General features: G+C 41.6%; 1 long non-coding RNA gene across 1 annotated transcript; it reads right to left on the bottom strand.

Annotated features, from left to right (window-relative positions):
- Positions 1 to 216: 216 nt before the first annotated feature.
- LOC123379175 lies at positions 217 to 18846 on the bottom strand. Its single transcript, XR_006583319.1, has 3 exons — positions 18784 to 18846; positions 14410 to 14582; positions 217 to 2285 (listed from the first exon to the last, which is right to left on the bottom strand). It is a non-coding gene; the product is annotated as an uncharacterized LOC123379175 (long non-coding RNA).
- Between the last annotated feature and the right edge of the window lie 1250 nt (positions 18847 to 20096).

Raw genomic sequence — 20096 nt, 5'->3', positions numbered from 1 at the left:
CTCCTGTTAAATGGATCATCTAAGTATCAGATCCAACCGAAGTTCCTGGCAGAGAGAGAGTTGTGCCTGGGGGCGGAGGAAGGGAAAAATGCAGAAAGAAGGGGCTTTTTCTCAGCTGTCTTTGGAAGACTCTGGTCAGCAGCTCCTAAAATGCCTCTCTCACCCTGCCAGGGAGTCAGCTCTGTTTCTATAAAGGTGTTAACTCTTTTCCTCCTCCAGAGACCATGGGAAGGGAGATCTGTTTCTGGTTCAGTGACATTGCCTGTGGGTCTTGTTCCTGACTTCTATGACCGGAGTCACAGGAATGGTGAACAAACAGTATGTGGAAAGGTCTAGGCCTGGTAAGTAGCTTTTCGTGACCACTGACAGGTTTCCAGAGTTAGAGCTCCCCCTGCTGGCATCCAAAGCACTTGGTAAACCCTGCCCGGAATTCTTTTATTCCTGCAAGAGTGTGTGAAACCCTGATTGAGTAAGCTTTCAGTCAGCCACTTTATTCTCATATTGTGGCTTTTTCCAAGGACTTGAGCTGACAGAAATGTTCAGCCTTTGTGATTCTTACTTTCTCTTGGCCATGTCTCCTTCACTGAAGGACAGTCCAGTTTGTCCAGTTCATATAGCACTGGACTCCTCTAGGCTGGGATTTAGGTTTGGGACATTTCCCAAATTTAAAACCTGGATGTCCTCGTAGGACAGGTTTCTCATTAATAAAGTTACATTTCTCAAATATCAGATGCTTTTTCTTCCCCATCCAGATGGATAAAAGAAGAAAGAAAGAAAGAAAGAAAGAAAGAAAGAAAGAAAGAAAGAAAGAAAGAAACCCTGTTTTTCTATCACGGGAAAAAGACATGTCTTAAAAACAGTTTCCTTTAATTGGGATCCAGTAGATGCAGGGTAGAAAAATACCTCAAGAAAGTTTCCCTTTGGAGTAAGGTCTATAACACAAATGTTGGGAATCTGGTCTCACCCTGATTGCTAAGCCTTTCCTTGCCATAGGACCCTGTGGCTTCTGCCGAGTTGAATGAACAATAAACCTTCCCTCATTTCTAACTTCATCTTCAGAGACCAGACTCTCCAGAATCCCTGGTGGTTGCATAATTTCATGACCCTCGATTTGGGGAATTCCTGCTAGATAAAGCTTTAATAGACACCATCTTATTTTAAATTGAGAAAGAATGCTGTGAATCTTTTTATTTTCTAAAAGGGAAGATGAAGGGAAAGAAGGAAGGAATAGAACCAAGACAGTCTGAAATGGATATCTGGCTTTATGGAGCAAGACAGAAGCAAGGTTTTCTGCAGGTTTATTTTTTCGATCAGACGATGACTCATCATGATCCACTGGCACAGAATTTGGAGGCTCCTTAAGACCTCAGAATCAGAGAGTATGTTTGCTATGTTTCCTTTTCTCTAAAAAGTAGAATGTGTGCCCATTTGGGAGCTCATGGAAAATAAGAAATGGAAAGGCACCAAATGCAAAAACCTAAATAAAGGCATACCTCCTTCAACCCAATGAATAATTATTCAGATTTACAAAAATGAATAATAAGGGAGCAAATCTTCATTTTACAGAAGGATGCACCATGGGATTCCTTTACATTCCAAGTTCCCCTGATGCATAAAACATATGATTAGATTTAGAAAAACTTGATTTACACTTTTTTTTTTTTTTAAGGAAAACATCTTTGCAGAAAGATTAGGTATGATTAGATGCAAGAGCTCTTCTCTCCGGAGGGAAAACAAATGAGCTTAGCTAACAGGAGACGGTAGAGTTAATAACCAAAAACTCTTCATGCCATTTGGGAGAGTTGATTTCAGTTTTGTAAGAGTTCTTAGAAGATTTCTTAGGCAACTCCAAATGAATGCTTACAGGGATGGAAACAGAACTCCTCTAATAGATTGCCTCACACACTGGGTAGAGGTCAACCTTTCCTGAACTTGTGAGTTCTAGAAAAGTGCAAACACGGCAGCTGGGAAATGGTGGAACATGGCCCCATGTGAGGCAAAGGGAATCTGCATATTATCCCTGACAACTAACACACTCCCTTCTCCTTCTGAACTGTTTGTTGTCCCTCCATTGCTCTGAGGCAAACACTGTCAGATGAGAGACAGACAGACAGACCTGTGTGGCATTGAGACAGCATGGCTGAGGCTAAAGGAAGAAATCTGTTACTCCAAATTAATCCGTTTGTTCCAGGGAGGTCTAAGAAGACCTCAGAGCTTGCAGAACAGAGCTGGTTTTTCTAGTTGTAATTTCCAGTATTTCCACAGACACGTCTTCCCACAAAGTCCTGCCACAGAAGGGGCAAACAATACAGTCAAAGAGACGATACGTAAGCTGATCTTTCATCTAGCTGCCTGAATGGTCACAATCCACTTCATTTTTAAATTTAGATTCAAATGGTAATTTGAATATGTAATTTGGTAATGGTAATCATTCTAATCGTAAAGGAAAAAAACAAAACCTCAGTTTACACACTATCTTTTCTAATAAAGAAACACTACCCTGATCCATTCTGAAATGTCTAAAAATCTCTGTCACATTATGGCCCAATCCCTGATCTACTTGTAGCTTTTTGATTTGAAAAGCAGCTATGAAAATCTCTACCCAGGTTCTGTTCTCACCCTTTTTTTCTCCCCACAGCAGCACTCACTCCTCTCTTTCTTACACTTAAAGTCACAATAATGTTAAAAACCAATGCAGATGTCCACTTCTGTTAGCTCCCATCCCTCTTCACGCTACAGTATTTGTTTATGATTTTGCACCCGTTTTGGTGATGCAGCACATTCAGAGCTCATGAATATTTGATACTGAATTAAACCGTTTGACATTCTTTTCCATAAAGAACACCATTTAGTTCAGAGCAAACCATTTGAATGAGAACTCATTATTATGATACCACGATTTTATTTTATTTTATTGGAGTGTTTTGATTGTCAAATAGACAATACATGTCTTTCTTATTCTCTCTGTTTTAATTTTTTTTTTGTCTCAAAGATGAAACCCTGCCTTTTACTTTGCAAACTACATTGATTGTTTTCATTTAAATAAGGGAAAGTATTTTTCTAAAATATTAAATTGTTTAATTTGGGACAAATGGAATAATAATGTTTTGCAATGAGATAGCGCTTCAAAAATGAGAGAAGATGTGTCCCCTCTGAAAAAAAGGGGGCCATGTTTGTATTTAATAACAAGTCAGCTAAAAGACGGTTCAGAGAACTAGCAGCAGCCCAAGTGGGAATGTGTGTCAATGAAAAGTCCATAATTGTGTTCTGTGCATGTCGTTTTAATGACACAGACTCACTTAGGCTTGCACAGACACATTATAAATGTTGGATCATTATCAACATGATTGCTCCAACAGAATCACTGGCTTGTGCATCTATCTGATCAGGGCAGTGTTGAACATAACTGGGGTTTTACTGGGCAAACTGGATAAGGCGGTGGTTTCTCGCCCTCCCCACCCTATTATGTGGTGGCTTCTTCAAGGGATTTCCAGAGCTCATGTGCAGGAATGAAAGAGTGCCCCACGAGGGCATGACCCTGTGTGTCCTGTACCCTAAGGTAGAGACTGACCTCCCGACAGGGATGTTTGGTAGCCTGATCGACAGCCTCATCACTGGTGAGGGGACATCACTGGCAGTTGCTAAATACACAGAGATGCTCAGAGAGAAAGACTTGCAAACACACAGGGATAGGAAATAGTTCACAAAAGTGATAAAGCATGTGTGTTCTTCAGTACGGTCATTGATTTCATTTAACATAGCTATTTTCTTGTTTGATTTTTCTTTTCCCTTTAATTTGACAAAAGCAAAGCAGGAATTGGCTTTACAGCTTAAAAAAAATAGCCAATAAAACAAATCAAACTACATAAACCACTCTTTGAAATCATAAAGATTTTTCCTTTATTTTCAATAACGTATAAGACTTGGGCATGTAAGAAATTTTAAGTTAGAGAACCAGTTCTCAATATGCCATTATCAGTTGTAACTTGCTTAAATATTTTCATTTCTTCCTTTTCCTCCCTATAAGAAGTTTTTTCTTCCAAGAGTCAAATTGCTTTATAAAAGTCCGGGGTGATATTCTGCGTGCTTAGTACTTGCTGATTCATATTCTAATACTGAACATGGCTTTTTTTTTTTTTTTTTTGCCATCCAAATGCTTCATTTGGTGCATAATTTAAATGAAACCATATTCATACATAACTAGGACAAACAGACCCCTGTATTCTAATTCACTATATAGAACACCAAAAATATTTAGAATTTCTCCATTTTCTCTTACATTTGATGATTCTCCTGCATAACATTATTTAAAAACTACCAGAAGCACATGGTCTATATCTGACATTACTCCCAGAATAACAGATAGCTCTCTGTAACTTACCAGAATATAAAACAATGCTGGACAAATTTTTCTCTCTCCAATAATCTATTATACTTCAACAGGTACTGCACATATGTTTGTGATGATTAACGTTATACAGTAATCTCCTGTGTGCATCTAAATTGATCAAATATAATACCCAGATCATTACAATTTACGTTTTTGTTATTAGTTGCCCATTATTTACCAAAAGGTAGCTTTTATATTTTAAAGTTAATAGCCACAAAAGCTGTAGTCATTGAGTTGGTTAAAAGGAAGTGCTATGCCTGCAGTCCTGGATTGTATTTGTTTTTTGGCTGGTTGGTTGGTCGGTTTTGCTAATGTGAGGACCCAGTGTCCTCAAGCTGTAAAATGAGTACGTCAAATCCAATTACATGATTTCTAGGTTTCTTACAATTCTGTTTTAATCTGAGGGCTGGTTTATAAAACAAAGTTTGGTTTACTATCATAAAATAATTTAGGCTAATTCCTCTGTGTGGCCTCATCAGCCACCTGGTGTCACTGTCCGATCACCTGGTGGGTGTTCCTAATCTGAGGAAATTTGGGGAAGACTCTGGGAGTTGATGTTATTGTTGTTTGAGTTTAGTTTTTGCCAATTTTGTTTTGTTTTATTTTTCACTCAAGTAATTTGATTTCTCTTTGGCCTTCTTATTGTCCTCTCTCTCTCTCCGCCCTCTTCCTCCCCCCTCCAGTATCCCTGATTCCTCTTTGAAGCTTGTTTGTTTGCCTCCTTTCTTCTCCCCATCCTTGCAAGAGTTTCCTTCTCAGACTTTCTGCTTATTCACCATTTCCTTCAATTACTTGTTTTTAAATCACTTAAAATTTAGACCCTCATGAAAACTTGCCGGTTTGCCTCAGTACTCTAGGGATTAGAGGGTCTCATAACCTGTAACGGAATCAGGAGGCTACCCGGGGTAGAAAAGGTAGAGTTGGGTTTTATTTGCAGAATGTGGTTTTTCATGGTCATGAAGACAAAGATCAAGAGAAGACAAGAAGATACAATTGTGATGTGGCTTCTCTAGGGGCTCAGACAGGTCCAAGAAGGCTTCAATATATAAAGACTGGCCCCAGAGAAAAAGAGTCCATTTCTCTCCCAGAGGTCACCTAAATGTGGAAAGACCCAGATCTGTGTTTGGCCTCCTCTGTGAGCAGGGTAAGGGCTTCCCAGGGACTTTGAAGTCACCAAATTAGTGGCTGGCACAACCTGATCATGTCATTCCCACTGACCAGCAAAAACACACTAATGGAGCTTGACTTATTGTTCACTGTAGCCCTCCTAGCACCATGAGTAAAAGGCTCACCACAACCTCCCATCCAGTCGTCTTTAACAGAACAGCTTTAAGTGAAATGTAAGCCACCCAGGGCTTACACACACCAAGATTAATCACACCAAGATTAAACCAATTTAAGTCTCAGGAGAAAGTATGGCATTTAAGAAATATAGTGAAGTAGGTCATCGAATAGGATGTAATAGTAGAGGCCAGCACCCACAGAGCAGGAAGAAATAGTTTCTCAGAAATCAGAAAACCACTTTCCCCCATTGCTATCATTGGCATTTGATGCTGACCATATTTTCTACCAAGAAATTGTGAGCATAAAGTTATTCCCCACCTAGTCGGTGCTTACATTACTGACATTACACAAAGCTCACAAGACTCTTCTCCACTCTGAGAGTTGCATATATAAGAACCTGTCTTGATTCACTAGGTAGTCTCCACCTTAAACTCCAAAAGCCAAAGTTAGTTTGTGCATGTGGGAAGGAGTGGCAGAGATCCTTGGATCTCTGGGGCAGAGAATGAGACACAGCTCAGTCAGAAGCCTATCTTGAGATCCATGCTAAATAAAGCACTCCAGAGCCCTCAGCTCCTCTGAATCAGCCAAGTTCAGCAAGCATTTCTTGGGGACCCACTTCAAGCCTAGACCCCAAGGACACTGAGCGGAAACAGCCTGACCCACGGCTGAGCTCCTGCAGCAGGTGGTTGAGATCCAGAACCACCTCTGCCCAGGCTGGAGGAGCCCTACCACCTGCTAGACATGGTCCGATTTGCCATGGGCAAGAGAACCTCCAGCAGCACTGTGGGAGCTGGGAATGCAGGCTCAGCAAGGAGAAAAACAGCTGCTCCAGGTGCTATGTGGACTTGAGCCATCTGTCAAAGCATTCTCACCTCCAAACGCAACCTCCGCACATCAACTCCCACACGTTCTGGAAGCGAGCCTTCCAAGATGACCTGAAAATGCTTGAGATTGGTGCCATCTCTATAATCTTCGAGGGGACAATTTCTTATATGGATACACTCAAGTTCATCCAGTTTGTTTCAGAATCACAATAAACACGCTCTTTGAATCCAATATACAAACTCCTGCTGCTGGGGCTGGGCCAGACCCAGACCCCAGTGGTTTTGCCCAATTCCTTCTTGCTCCATGGTACACAGTGTCTTCTTGCACAAGCTATCAGTGGTCGTAGTAAAGCAACTGGGGGAAGATATATGAAGAGGGGAAGGCACATAGTATTTAAGATTTCTCTTGAAGCTGTGGGCAACACTGGTATGAGAACTTAGGCTCTCATCTGAGATATCTGCAGGCTCTCTCACGGTTCAGATCAGCTCGGCTTCTTAAAATAAACAAGCCTCATCAATTGTGCGAGCTGAGGTTTCTTTGCACTTCACGACTTAGCTACCTTATGTGTTTTTATGGCAACCTCCCTCCCACCCCACCCCACCATTTATCACGTCATCTTATCACAGTCTCTTTTGGAGACGCAAATAGCACACTAATGTTTCCTTTTGTTAGGGTGAGTTGTCAATCTCTTCAGAAATGGAACAACTACAGACAGCTCTTTCTTTTGATCATCTTTCTGACACTTGCCTGAGCCTGGCTGATCCATCACAGAGAGCCTGGCTCAGGGGAGAGGCACATGCCGACAGTCAATCAGTATGGATGTCACTTTGTGTCCATCAAGAAAATATGGGATGTGAACTATCGTGTATTTTGTTCTCATAAATAGCCTTCCTATTTCCTAAATCTTGTCTGTTTTTCATGGGCTGACAGTATAACTACAACATACAGAACTCTGCCATTTTAACATGCAAGTGTGAAGACTGACCTCTTTGTACCATTTTCCTCTAGCTTACTGACCACGAAGGAAGGGGAACACAAACACAGGATTCGAAATGCCATACCTTTGGCTTAAGAACACCTTGTTAGAATTAGAAATGCTTAGTTCAATTAGTTCAATTAGTTCAAGCTCCAAACTTTCTCTTGGAACCTTTTATTCCCATCTGATGGGTGGGGGGAAAGGGAAAGGCAGGTGTGAGGAAGAAACTGGGGAGGCTGGGATGGAAGAGGGAAGGAGATTTTGTATTTATAATTTTGTACTGGGTAGGCGGGCCAAGAATTGGTTGTAGATTGCCTCATTCTTTTCTTTCTGGGAACAGAAATGGATAAAAACAAACAGACAACAACAACAAAAACCCAAAAACAAAAACAAAAAAATACAAACCGCCAATTGTGACTATCCCTGAGCCTGCTTATGACCTGAGGCTAGAACTGTAATTGGCCCTGTGAGATATTTAGAATCATTACCTAGGCTTTTAAATAGAAAAATCGGTAGAAAATCTAAACGCCCACTAATAGAAAATGATTAATTATAGGGGTTCATACTATGGAATTCTCTGATACCATTCAAGAACAAGGTAGATCTTGCTGCTCTGATACAGGAGTGGAATTTTTTTTGCCCCTTCTTCCCTTCTAGGTTCTTTGGTTGGTCCAGTACTTAAGTTGACATAAGACAGGTTAATAGGAGAAAAGCTTAATTTTGTACATACAGGAGCCCCAAAGATGTGAGACTTACGGGCAAGTCAGGAAGCTGAGGCTAATATATGCCGTCCTCAGCTAAGGAATGAGCCAGGGGCCTGGGGCTTCAAAGACGGGAAGGCAATTCACAGGAAGATAACAAGAGCAGATGTTTGGTAGTTAGAAGCCTGCCCTGCCACGTAGATAGGTCTTTCAGATAAAAAGTTATCTCTGGTAATAGCTCTCTTTCTGCACCAGCCCTCCTATCTAAATTCTTTTAGGCAGTTATGGGAAGGGTAAAAGTTGTTCCTGAGTCTACTGGGTCTTGATGATGTTTAGCTGAATATAATCCACACGTCAAAGTGGCATATTTTGGGGTGACATATTCTATTCCCCTTCACTGCCACAGAACAGTATCCAACATAGTGTGGAATGAAAACTGCTTTTTGCGTCATGATATGAATAGTGCAATCTCATATTTTATTTCTAATGCAGGATACAAACACTGGCTCTTAATAATGATTAACCCTGAGTGAGGTAACAGGACCATGGGAGACCAAATTTTATTTTTTTTACTTTTCAGCTGTTTGTTTGAATTTTTTAAAACAAGTATTTATTTGCTTGGCTGTTTCCTTTAAGCCAACAAGAAAATTTTACTTTCTTTCTTTCATTCATACATAATCTCCTGGGACAAGAAGGGTTTTAGGAGAGAAAATTCGTATGTTTTCGTTGCTTTGGAGAAGAGGGTCGGTCAGTGGATCTATCTATCTATATCTCTGGGCCAAAAGAAAAAAAAAATAGGATAAAAAAAAAATCCATGTTTAAAAAACTCCCAGGCAGACTTTGCTCTCCTTAGCTGAGAAAATTAAGATTTTCCTGTGCTCTGCCAATGCAAGTGAATTGAATTGGATTTGTTTAAATGGAAGAGAAAGTGGTTCTTCTAGGCCTCCCACAAAGATCTAGGGATTCCAAGACAAAGAAATAATAATCCCTGTGGCTTCTACACTAAAAAGAATTCTGTAGAGTCAATATAAACAAACATCCTAATAAAAACCCTTTTACTTTAAACACATATCTCTGAGAATTATTTTTACTTGTCTTTTTGACTGAAAATAAAAGATGTCTTTAAAAAATAAAAAAAATTTTAAATGAACCCCTCATTTTAAAATTCAGCAAATGTGCCAAGCCACAGCACTGGAGTTTTGTATGAGAGACTCTAACTCCCAACAAAAAACAAGAAGTATTGTACCAAAAGCCTGGGGGCTGGGGTTGAGAAACAGGGCAGTGATATTCAAGGATTAAAGTAGGAAAAAAAAAAAATGTACCGTGTGTACTCATGGAGGTGCTTTCCAGTCAAGTGGAAGGGGTGACATTACAACAACTTGACTGCACAGAGGACTTGAACCAGATACTTTTTTTTTTGCTCCTGTGAATTGAAAGACCCAGAAGGATCTGTGAAGAAACGAAATGCAACCTGATGAGAATTTGTAAATGAATTTTAAAGCCTCCTGACATGGATGGCGTGTGGAACCAAACATACTTCCTGTCTCCTGCTCCAAGACTGGCCTGGATTGGGACTGCGGAATAACAGCGAAACAGAACACGCGCGCGCGCACAAGCACACGCTGTCCTTTAGCCGCGCTATGAGGTGACTGCTTGCTAGGGAGAGAACAAAAGAGATGCACAACACAGAAATGTAGAAGTATTTCACAATCGTCCTACTTAGTAACAGGAAAATAGGATTACAAAGCTTTTGGAATAAGTTTGCTCACAGATGTTACCCGAATGGCAATTTTTAAATATAATCACAAGAGAATGGTGCCAAATGTCTAACCATGGGGAAGTAGTTTACAAATGATGGCATACCTAAGAATGGGATGCAGCCTTTATAAACGATGTTTTATGTTTACTGACATAGAAAGACACCATAGAAAGCAATAATTATATAAATCATATATTTGCACATAATGCATATGGGTGATTTCATTGATATTATATATGGTAATATTATATATTTTATCATATAAATTCTACATAATTTAAAATTCACATTATACTAAAGTGAGATCTGACTGCAATATTCCATAAAGAACTTGATCCGTTTTTGTAAAAATGTCTGATATACATAAAACAAGGTGCAAATGGTGTAATCTAGAGAGAACCAAGTATAAAGATGTGATTTGTATATTATACATGTTGGAAGAGAGACCACGGGGACGGTATTGACTAGGAGAGGGCACTATAGGGTTTGTTATGGTACAAGATATGTTTCGATCTAGAGGGTGGTGATGTGGATATGCACTATTTTTAAAGATCTTTTAAATGTTCAGAGGTGCACTTCGGATTTGTGCACTTTTCTACGTATGTTTTATATCTCAACGTTAAAAAAAGAAAAGCGTAGGACCAAGATAGTAATGATAACATTTTCGGAAAATATGGCTGATTTTTACCTTTCACAGTCTCTTTCTCTATTAAATTTTTTTACAAGAACCACATGTTTCTTTTACAATCTGAAAAAATAAGAAGAAAGCAGCTACTTGAGAAAACAAACACGGTCCTAAAGACCAGGATTGCGGCGATGTTTCAGAATCAAGACAGAACGTCCCACTGCCAGACCCGTTTCTCAACTTGTGGTAGATGCATATTATTTACCCACAGCATTTTTTCTAGACATTGTGAAAATTTTCCCCAATCCCAACTAAATCAACAGTTTTCACTTCGTGGCTAAAAGGTGTAAGTAACATGGAGACCTAATCCTCCTGCCTCATTAGGAAAATATCCAACCAAAAGAGGTCATAAACCAGAGCAGTGTCCAGCCCGGGAGGGAAGTGAATGAGAGAGGAGATGAAGGAAACCCTGTCTCGGATTCCTGCAGCTCTGGCCTACAAGTTGAAGGGCTCCGTTGAGGTGTGTTGCTGTGTACGTGCCAGGCTTATGTTTATTTCATGTTCTGAATGATTCCTTTTTAACCTACCAAGTATTTATAGCCCATAGAAACTCAGAGATGAAAGTTTTTTCCAATGTGCAAAAGCCACAAATGACAAAATCTTGTTAGAGTGGCCGAAGCCAGGAGGGCTCTCAAGCCTGTGTGTGCGTCTGTCCGTCTGAAGCCCCGTTCATTACGACTGAGCTTTTCTGGGCTGGTCCTCAGCAGAGAATGGGTGACCCTAGGAATCCAGTGCGACCACTGTGTTATGAGCTGAAGGAGAGCCATTGAACACAACAAAAAGAATGCTTCAAGGACGCATTGCAACACAATCAGAACCATGCCACGGGCTCTGATGGCTAGGAGGTGACAGCAGGAGTGACACAATTAGGGACAGGAGTGGTTCAATTTAGGGGGAAAAAACCAACAGAAGTATGCTGTTTGTGGGACAAAGAGGCCGAGTTCTAAAGTACCCCCAATAAGCAGCTTCCACAAAAAGCTGACCATGTGCACGTGGCAGGCTCTGCAGACGGCTCTTTCAGCCACACTCGGACCTGGCACTCTAAAAAGAGTCAGGGGCAGCGGGCTTGCAGGCAAGGGAGAGTGGAGCCGCGTGAGAATACGCGTGTGCCCTCGCCTACCACAGACAGTCCGGGCCAAACAAAGCCATGCCTGGCAGGACTGGTGAGTCTCCAGCCTGTTTCTGCTCTCCTCCTGCTTCTTCCCCCTTCTCCCCTCCCCAGAACTCCCCGCTTTATGCATTCCGAAGTGATAAGCCGGCATAGAATCCCCACATCTCATTTGTTCAGCCATTTTGGTTACCAAGCTCAGTCAACCCATCAGTGAATGCTTTTCCTCTAGACAAAAATTCACAGCAAATAAGAGCTTTATAACCTTCTGGAAGTACAGGCTGGAAAAAGCTACGTCTCACCTAGAGGCATACTAATGAAGTGCATTTTACCCTCATTGGGTACCCTTTGTTTACCCTCAACAAAGACTAGTATCAAGAATAACGAGGGGGAGATACCAATGAAGGAAACAAGTGGAATAAAATACGCATTTAGCCAAATCGTTTTCCTGGAATACCAGGCCCAGGTTAGTCCTTTACAAATATGTTCACACCTCTCCCATGCAAAATTATCTCATCCATGCTTTAACATGCTGGATCGACGACGATGTTCTTTGGCACTTCATCTTAGCATGCCCCTCTTGAGTATGGGGAAATGGGGCCCAGGGTGTCAAAGAACCAAGTGTGCATACTCTGAACACTGGTATCTTTGACTTCTAGAAGGGTTCTGGGTACACATTTTTAACTTTTCTAGCAGTCCTTATGGGAAATGTTTCTTCTGCAAGTCTGAATGCAGTTTGCTGTAACATTAGTGAGAGGAAGCTACGCGCATCTTTTGGAAACGATAATCCCTCTAAATCCTATCAGTTTTAGGAAACATTCAACAGCAGTAGGCGCAAGAGTAGTCTGCCTTGGAAAAAAAGAACAGACTTCAAATTTACCACTTTGTAGGCACGCCAAGAACAGTGTATTGGATTCAGGGATTTTGAGTATGGTTGTGCAGTTTGTATCCTGAACAAATCTAGGAGGTACCACTCAAATAAACTATAAGGTACAAGCTAACGTACCACACGTGAAGGCGTTGCTTACCACTAACAAAGCTGATGAATGTTTAGTTTAGGTTACTGTTATCCCGAATCAATGTTAAGCACTTACTCTTCTGTTCTCTTCTGCATCCTAATTCAGGTATACCTGTGGTATCACGCTTGCACATGCCTTTCCCTTTGTCTATCCAACCCCTGCCCACAAGGTCCATCTACCACAGAACAGGTAGTTGGGTGCCTTCACCCTGCCACATAGCAGTAACAATACTGGTTGTTTCCATGCACTGAATTTCTACTCTGTGCCAGGGCCTGTGCTGAGGGCTTTACGGACTGTTATTAAGTCCTTTACAACTAAGAGAGGTCAAGTGATCCCCCCGTCCAACTCGTGTCTGTCTGACCCCAGAGGCCAGTGCTTCTCTCCAGTCCCTCTGACCTTCCATCAGTCCCCACGGGTGCTAAGCACTCTCCATTCCAGGAATGAAGCTTCCTGTACCTCTGAAGCTCCTCCCCAACCTCTCCCATCCTAACCGCACCCCCCTCCTCCTCGGAGTTCCCAGCTTCACCATTACTTCCTCCAAATACATTAGGCGTCTCCAGTGCTTACCTCACTTGGACACCAGGTGTTAGTTTATACTTGCACTCGGTCAACACCTGTACTCCTGCACTTCAAGGCTGCCAGGCAGGCCTGTGCCTATTACCCATACCAGTGGGTGCCTAATGCCTGGCACATGGTAGGGCTTATTAACACCTAATGGATAATGGATGAATGGATGCATGGATGGATGGATGAACAAATGGGTGAATAAATAGCCAAGGAGGGCAAGGCAGATACTAAAATAACACTCCTTCTGGGGCACCTGGGTGGCTCAAGTCGGTTGACCGTCCGACTTTGCTCAGGTCGTGATCTCATGGTTCATGGGTTCAAGCCCCACGTTGGACTCTGTGCTGACAGTGCACAGTCTGTCTGGGATTCTCTCTCTCTCTCTCTCTCTCTCTCTCTCCCCTGCTCTCTGCCCCTCTTTCTCTCAAAATAAATAAACGTAAAATAACACTCCTCTCCAAATTGCTTCTAGCATAGCTGCATGTGATTTTAATTGGGAAGAAAACTCACAATGGACATTCACTACTTCCTTTGAAAACCACTGCTGAGTACCTATCAGGTGCTTCAATCAGCCTCCCCAAGGAGCACCCCCACTCCGTGTTGCCCTGGTCTCCCCAGCGCAGCCCTCAGCTTGTCACCACTACCACACCTGCCTCTCTTTAAAGACAGCTTCCTGACCTTCTCTGGATGATGAAATCCCGGCCTCACCTCCCACAAGCTAGCATCTTTCCTAGATTCTGGTAAAATGCAAGGCTTTCACCATTTCTAATGTTAATGTGACTCAGTCCCACCACTAAGTACAATATTACTCATTAGTTCCGTGTACAATGATCATATTATAGTGATATAATACACTGTGACAATCTTGATACTTTAGTCTGACAAGCCAACAAACCTGACAATCTCATTTTAAGGCATCTGCAATTTAAAGAAAAAAAATGTACACTCTAATGTCATTGCGTCCTCCCCATGAGAGGAGGGATTGAACCCGCTTGGAGTACGACATTCTGAAATGCTGTCAGAATCCTTAAAGTGAAACAAAATTCCTCTTGGTGCTCCAAGGGAGAAGACAATAGCAGCCACTACCTGAATAGATACCTGTCACTCCAGACGACAGCCTGCCTGCTATTCAGAGACGGATGCTTTTGAGGGGGACGCTGTGCGGAGGCCTCAGTGGGCGTTTCTGCTGGTTACCACACTCCAGCTGCTGGAGGCCGGAAGGCCCTCACCTGGTGTGGCTGGTCCCTCACCCGCAGGCTGCAGTTCTGCATCTAGGGAACAAAGGCTACTGTTGTGAATGGACACAGTAGTCTCGTTAGGCTAGTAGACTATAGTGCAAAGATATGTTGAACCATCCCTTGTGAAGATATAATGTTCCCGTTCAACTCTGTTAAAGTTTTTGGTTTTTTTTTTAACTGTGCCTGCCCTCAGATCAATGTAATTTTTTTTTTTTTTGGCTTTTTTACATATAGGCTCTCAAATTAATTACTCATGTCCTTTCAAAACATACACACACATACACACACACACACACACACACACACACACACACACACACAAATTTAGCTCCATGCTATAAATAGAAAAGCAAAAATTCTAGCTAGCCCTGAGCCTTCAGAAGAGGAAGAAGCCCCCAGGAGCTTGTAAAATCCATCAACTGTGGTTGCATTAGAGCAGGCGCCACGCTTAGCGGCTGTTTTTGAAAACGCTGAGCAGGACCTGGACCTTGGCGGTCAGAGTCAAGCCCTCAGACTTGAAGGGCGGCGTGTGTCTGGAATCATTCCCCAGCCTTAATAAGAAGCTCCGGCCTTCCCAGGCATCAGATTAGTGCTCCTCTGTGACCCCAGCACGCTGGCAACTCCAAGTTGCTGAGAGGATGCTCACCTTTGGGGAAAAGAACGCTCTAATCTTGATCCCGTTCGAAGCTGCAAGAACCCCCCCCCCTCCCCCTTCCAGTTGTGTGTCCTTGGTCTTTTTTTCTTGTTTGCTTTTGTGGTCTGGGTACACTGATCCTTTCTTGCCTGGGTGAGAGAGCAGCGCCGGGCCTGTGGGGGCTCCCTCCCTCACATCATCATCTGGGTAGCAGGCTTTTTCAACCCCCAGTCCTTCTTCACAGGTAGGAAGCACATCACAACTCATTAGTAATTTACTGCTACAGTAATTTTTATAATTACTGCCAGGAGGCCTCATTAAATTTGATCTAATGAATAAATATTGTATTTTTCAACGTGATTACCAGAACAGCTTAAGCTGAGTGCCATAAACAATTATTTTCCTCACTACTCAGGATGTTGGTGACTATTGATTTTTATTTCATAAAGAATTTACTGTAGTAATACCAATAAAAATGACTTCAGGAATAGGCAGCATCCCCCGTGTCAATTTGCAAGCAACATACAGCCCCAGAAAACAGCTGAAGGGAAAGACTGGGAGTCAGGAGGAAAGAAAAATCTGTCCGGAATAGAGGTCTGCTGAATGGCTGTAGCCGAGACAAGGCTAGGTAGGGACTGGCTGGGGCTGCTCTGACTTCCGATTGTGAGCGGAGATCAAACTCGCGATTCCTGGCATGTGGGTAATGAGCTCCCACGCTGAACGATAACGCCAGCGGTTGATTTTTGCATTTTATAAAATAGAGTCAATAAATTCTGCTCAGTTACAAATTTCCAAAGTAAATCATGAAGACCAGGCTTTAAGAGAGGAGACTCATTACTAAACCCTGGTTATTCATTTGCGTTTCATTTCCATTATCAATTATCTTGTGCTTTCTTGCTTTCCCTTTTTTTTTTTTTTTTGGTTTCTAATGTCCTGTAATAAAATTTCACATCTTAACTAGTGGGCTGGATACTTCCTCACATCTTCTGTTTTTTATCCCACTTACTGCCCCATCTTCCTCATACTTAAGCTACTATGAAACATGAAAGAATCTTCTGTGATTTTTATTTCTCCTCCTCTAACCAAAGCAGCAATTTTGCTGCCCCAAGTGACCCTCAGTTTTGCTGGCTGGCTCACTTACTGCTCTCATCAGACCTCTTCTCCACTCTGGAGAGGTCATCCTCAACCCTGGTTGCACATTAGAATCCCGGAGGAACTTTTAAAACAGGCCTGCCCCAAAGATTGTGATTTAATTGGTCTGGGGTAGGGCCTAGCTGTAACTCTTCTTTTTGGAACTCACCGGATTATACCAATGGGTGGCCAGGGTCTAAAACCACTGCCCTGGGAGGCAGATAAATGAGACAGACACAAGCCAGAGAGCTCCAGGCCCAAGACCACCAGAATGCCCTGTGGGTGGTTTTTATGGGCTGAATTCTGTGCTTCCCAAATCCATATGTTAAAGTTTTAAATTCCGGTACCTTAGAAATATGACCGTATTTGGAAATAGGGCCTTTCAAGAGGTAATCAAGGTAAAATGAGGTCATGTGAGTGGGTTGTAATCCAATATAACTGGTGTCCTGATAAGAGGAGGAGATAGGACACAGACAAGCACAAAGGGAAGATCAAGTGAAGGTACAGGGAGGAGACGGCTATCTGCAAGTCAAGAAGACAGGCTTTAGAAGAAACCAACCCTGCCCACATCTTGATCTCAGACTTCTAGTCTCCAGAATCGTGAGGAAATACACTTAAACCACCTAGTGTGTGGTAATTTGTTCTGGCAGCTGTAGCAAACTAAAATAGTAGTCTGCACATTTATGGAGCCTACTGGCTAAGAGAGTTGATTCTGGAGATAGACAGAGCCAGGTGCAAACCCCAGGGCTGTCACTTACCAGATTTATGTGCCTTGATGTTCTGGTTACCTATCTCTGTGTGTCAAATTACTTCAAAACTCAGTGGCATAAAACACCCTTGTCACACTCATAGATTCTGTGGGTCAGGAATTTGGACAGGGCATAATGGGGGCAATTTGTTTTTTGTTCTACAATGTTTGGGGCCTCAGCTGGGAGACTGGGAAGATGAGAATGACCCCACAGCTGGAGTCTAGCATCATCTCAAGACCTGTTTTCTCACATGTCTGGTGGCTGATGCCAGCTGTTGGCTGGGACCACGTTGCCACGGTTAGCCAGAAAACCTACATGTGCCTCTTCGTGGAACCTCACAACATGGTGATTGGATTCCACGGTTGAGAATCCTCTCTGGGAGAGAGAAGCTATTCCACTGTTGTAAACCCAGCCTCATAAGTCAAGAAGCAGCAGTATTTCCAGAGTGTTCTATTCATCAGCTCAATTACAAAGGCTTGCTCAGGTTCAAAAAGAGAGAAAGTAGATTCCAAGGCAAGAGAAAATGGCAGTGTTTGGGAAAAGCAGGTGGGACAAGAAATATTGTTGTGGCCATTTTTTGACAAACATGATCTGCCACCCTCAGACTAGTTTCTTTGCTTCCTTGAATCTCTCTTTCCTCATCTTTAAACTAGCATAATGTAGATGGACTCATCTGGTTGTTATAAGGATTAAAACGGCAACTTTAGAGCAGGGTGCCTGACACATTATAAGTGCTTAGGAAATTCTAGTTGCTCGTAAGATCTAGGGCCAGTGTCCCTTAATATCTGGTCAGGCCTTGAAAGTTGATGAGGAAGTAGGGGAAAGAGGTCTGGAAGTCAATGGTTAATGTTTAAAGTTGATAAAGAAATATCTGGAGAGAAACATTATTTGAGATATGGCGGTTATCCCTCAAAAATTACAAAGTTGGAATTAAAAGTGGTTGCCTCCTGGAGAGGAGGAGTGGGTTCTGGAAAAGTGAGGAAATGCATTATTGCTTTTTATTTATTTATTTTGAGAGAGAAAGAGAATGTGTAAGTGGAGGAGGTGCGGGTGGGGGGGGGAGAGACAGAGAGAGAGAGAGAGAGAGAGAGAGAGAGAGAGAGAGAGAGAGAGAGAGAATCTGAAGCAGGCTGCACGCTGTCAGTACAGAGCCCGACACAGGGCTCCAATTCATGAATTGTGAGCTCATGACCTGAGCTGAAGTCAAGAGACAGATGCTTAACTGACTGAGCCACCCAGGTGCCCCCAATTATTGCTTTTCATTTTGAATCCTTCAGAACTATTTCATTGTTTTAACCAAATGCATGCATTGCTTTAAGAAAAAGGACCTGTGAAAAAGACACACCAAAAATGGCTGTCTCAAATAAATACCAAAAAAATCACTATTACTTCTTGTTTTTATAGTGTATTTAAATTAACGTTTCCTAACAGTGAGGCATTATTACACAATTTGATGTTAAAAAAAAAAAAAAGGAAGGCTAAAAATTATATGCAGAGTATAATCTTAGCAATGTTAACAATACTCAATGTTCAGCATTCGATCCATGAGTAACCCAAATATTAACTGTAGTTATCTGTGAGTGGTAAAATTATGGGTGATTTTAATCATGAAACTCCAATTTTATATAATAGTTAAGCAAAAGATATTTTTATAACCATCCAAATATACTGAAAAAAAAATAAATAAGAATGCATTTGAAAATAAGAATATAAAGGGTACCTGGGTGGCTCCATTGGTTGGGTGTCTGACTTCGGCTCAGGTCACAATCTCATGGTCCGTGAGTTCGAGCCCCGCGTCGGGCTCTGTGCTGTCAGTTCGGAGCCTGGGGCCTGCTTTGGATTCTGTGTCTCCCTCTCTCTCTGCCACTCCCCCACTCACGCTCTGTCTCTATAAAAAAATGAATAAACATGAAAAAAATTTAAAAAAGAAAAGAAAAGAAGAATATAAGCTTATTTCCCAGATCTCTCTCTTTTCTCCTCCCCAACATTTCAGTCAGCATTTTCAAATAAAGTATTATCTATGGTTAATTTAAAAGCATTAACTTCTTGTTAACAAAGCAGTGTTGAAATGCTCAGATAAAGATGAGTGAGACTAAGGAGGGTGGCAATATCCTTTAGCATTTAGAAAGACTGAGGGTCAGAGAGTGACTATTAAACCAAAAGAAGCAGCAAAAATTCTCAAGGATGCACTCACTGGTGGGAAAACAGTTCCCTTAATAATAATAGTAACTTCAACATACAAAAATGAGTTGTATTTTTATATACAAGCAATAAATGATCTAAAAATGAAATTGAGAAAGTAATTTCAGCTATAATAGCATCACAAAGAATAAAATCCTTGGGAATAAATTCCAGGGAGATGCAGGACTCATACACTGGAAACTACAAAATACTATTGAAAAAAACTATAGAAAAACCTAATAAATGGAAAGATAACCTCTGTTCATGGACCGGAAGACTTCATATTGTTAATATGGCAATACTCCCTAAATTGAACTACAGATTGAATATAATTCTTATCAAAACTCCAACTTCTATTTTTGAAGAAACAGATAAGCTGATCTTAAAATTAATATAAAGTTGCAAAGCATCTTGAATAATCAAAACATCTTGAGGGGCGTCTGGGTGGCTCAGTCGGTTGAGCATCTGACTTCAGCTCAGGTCATGATCTCACGGTTCATGAACTCGAGCCCCATTCAGGCTCTGTGCTGACAGCTCGGAGCCTGGAGCCTGCTTTGGATTCTGTGTGTGTCTCTCTCTCTGCCCCTCCCTTGCTTGCACTTGGTCTCTATCTCTTTCAAAAATAAACATTAAAAAAATAAAAAAATAAAAATCTTGAAAAAGATGAAAGGTGTAGGGCTCACACTTCCCAATTTAACAACCTACATAAAACTACAGATCAATGGGATAAGATTGAGAGTCCAGAAATAAATACATATATCTATGGCTTACTGATTTTCAATAAGGGTACCAAGCATTCAATGGGAAAAAAAAAAAAAAGTGTTTTCACAAATGGTGCTAGGACAATGGGTA

The sequence above is a fragment of the Felis catus genome, chromosome C1 (genome assembly GCF_018350175.1).
Source record: "Felis catus isolate Fca126 chromosome C1, F.catus_Fca126_mat1.0, whole genome shotgun sequence".
Lineage (NCBI taxonomy): Eukaryota > Metazoa > Chordata > Mammalia > Carnivora > Felidae > Felis > Felis catus.
Note: the sequence above shows the minus strand (reverse complement) of the source record. Positions and strands in the feature narration are given on the sequence as shown.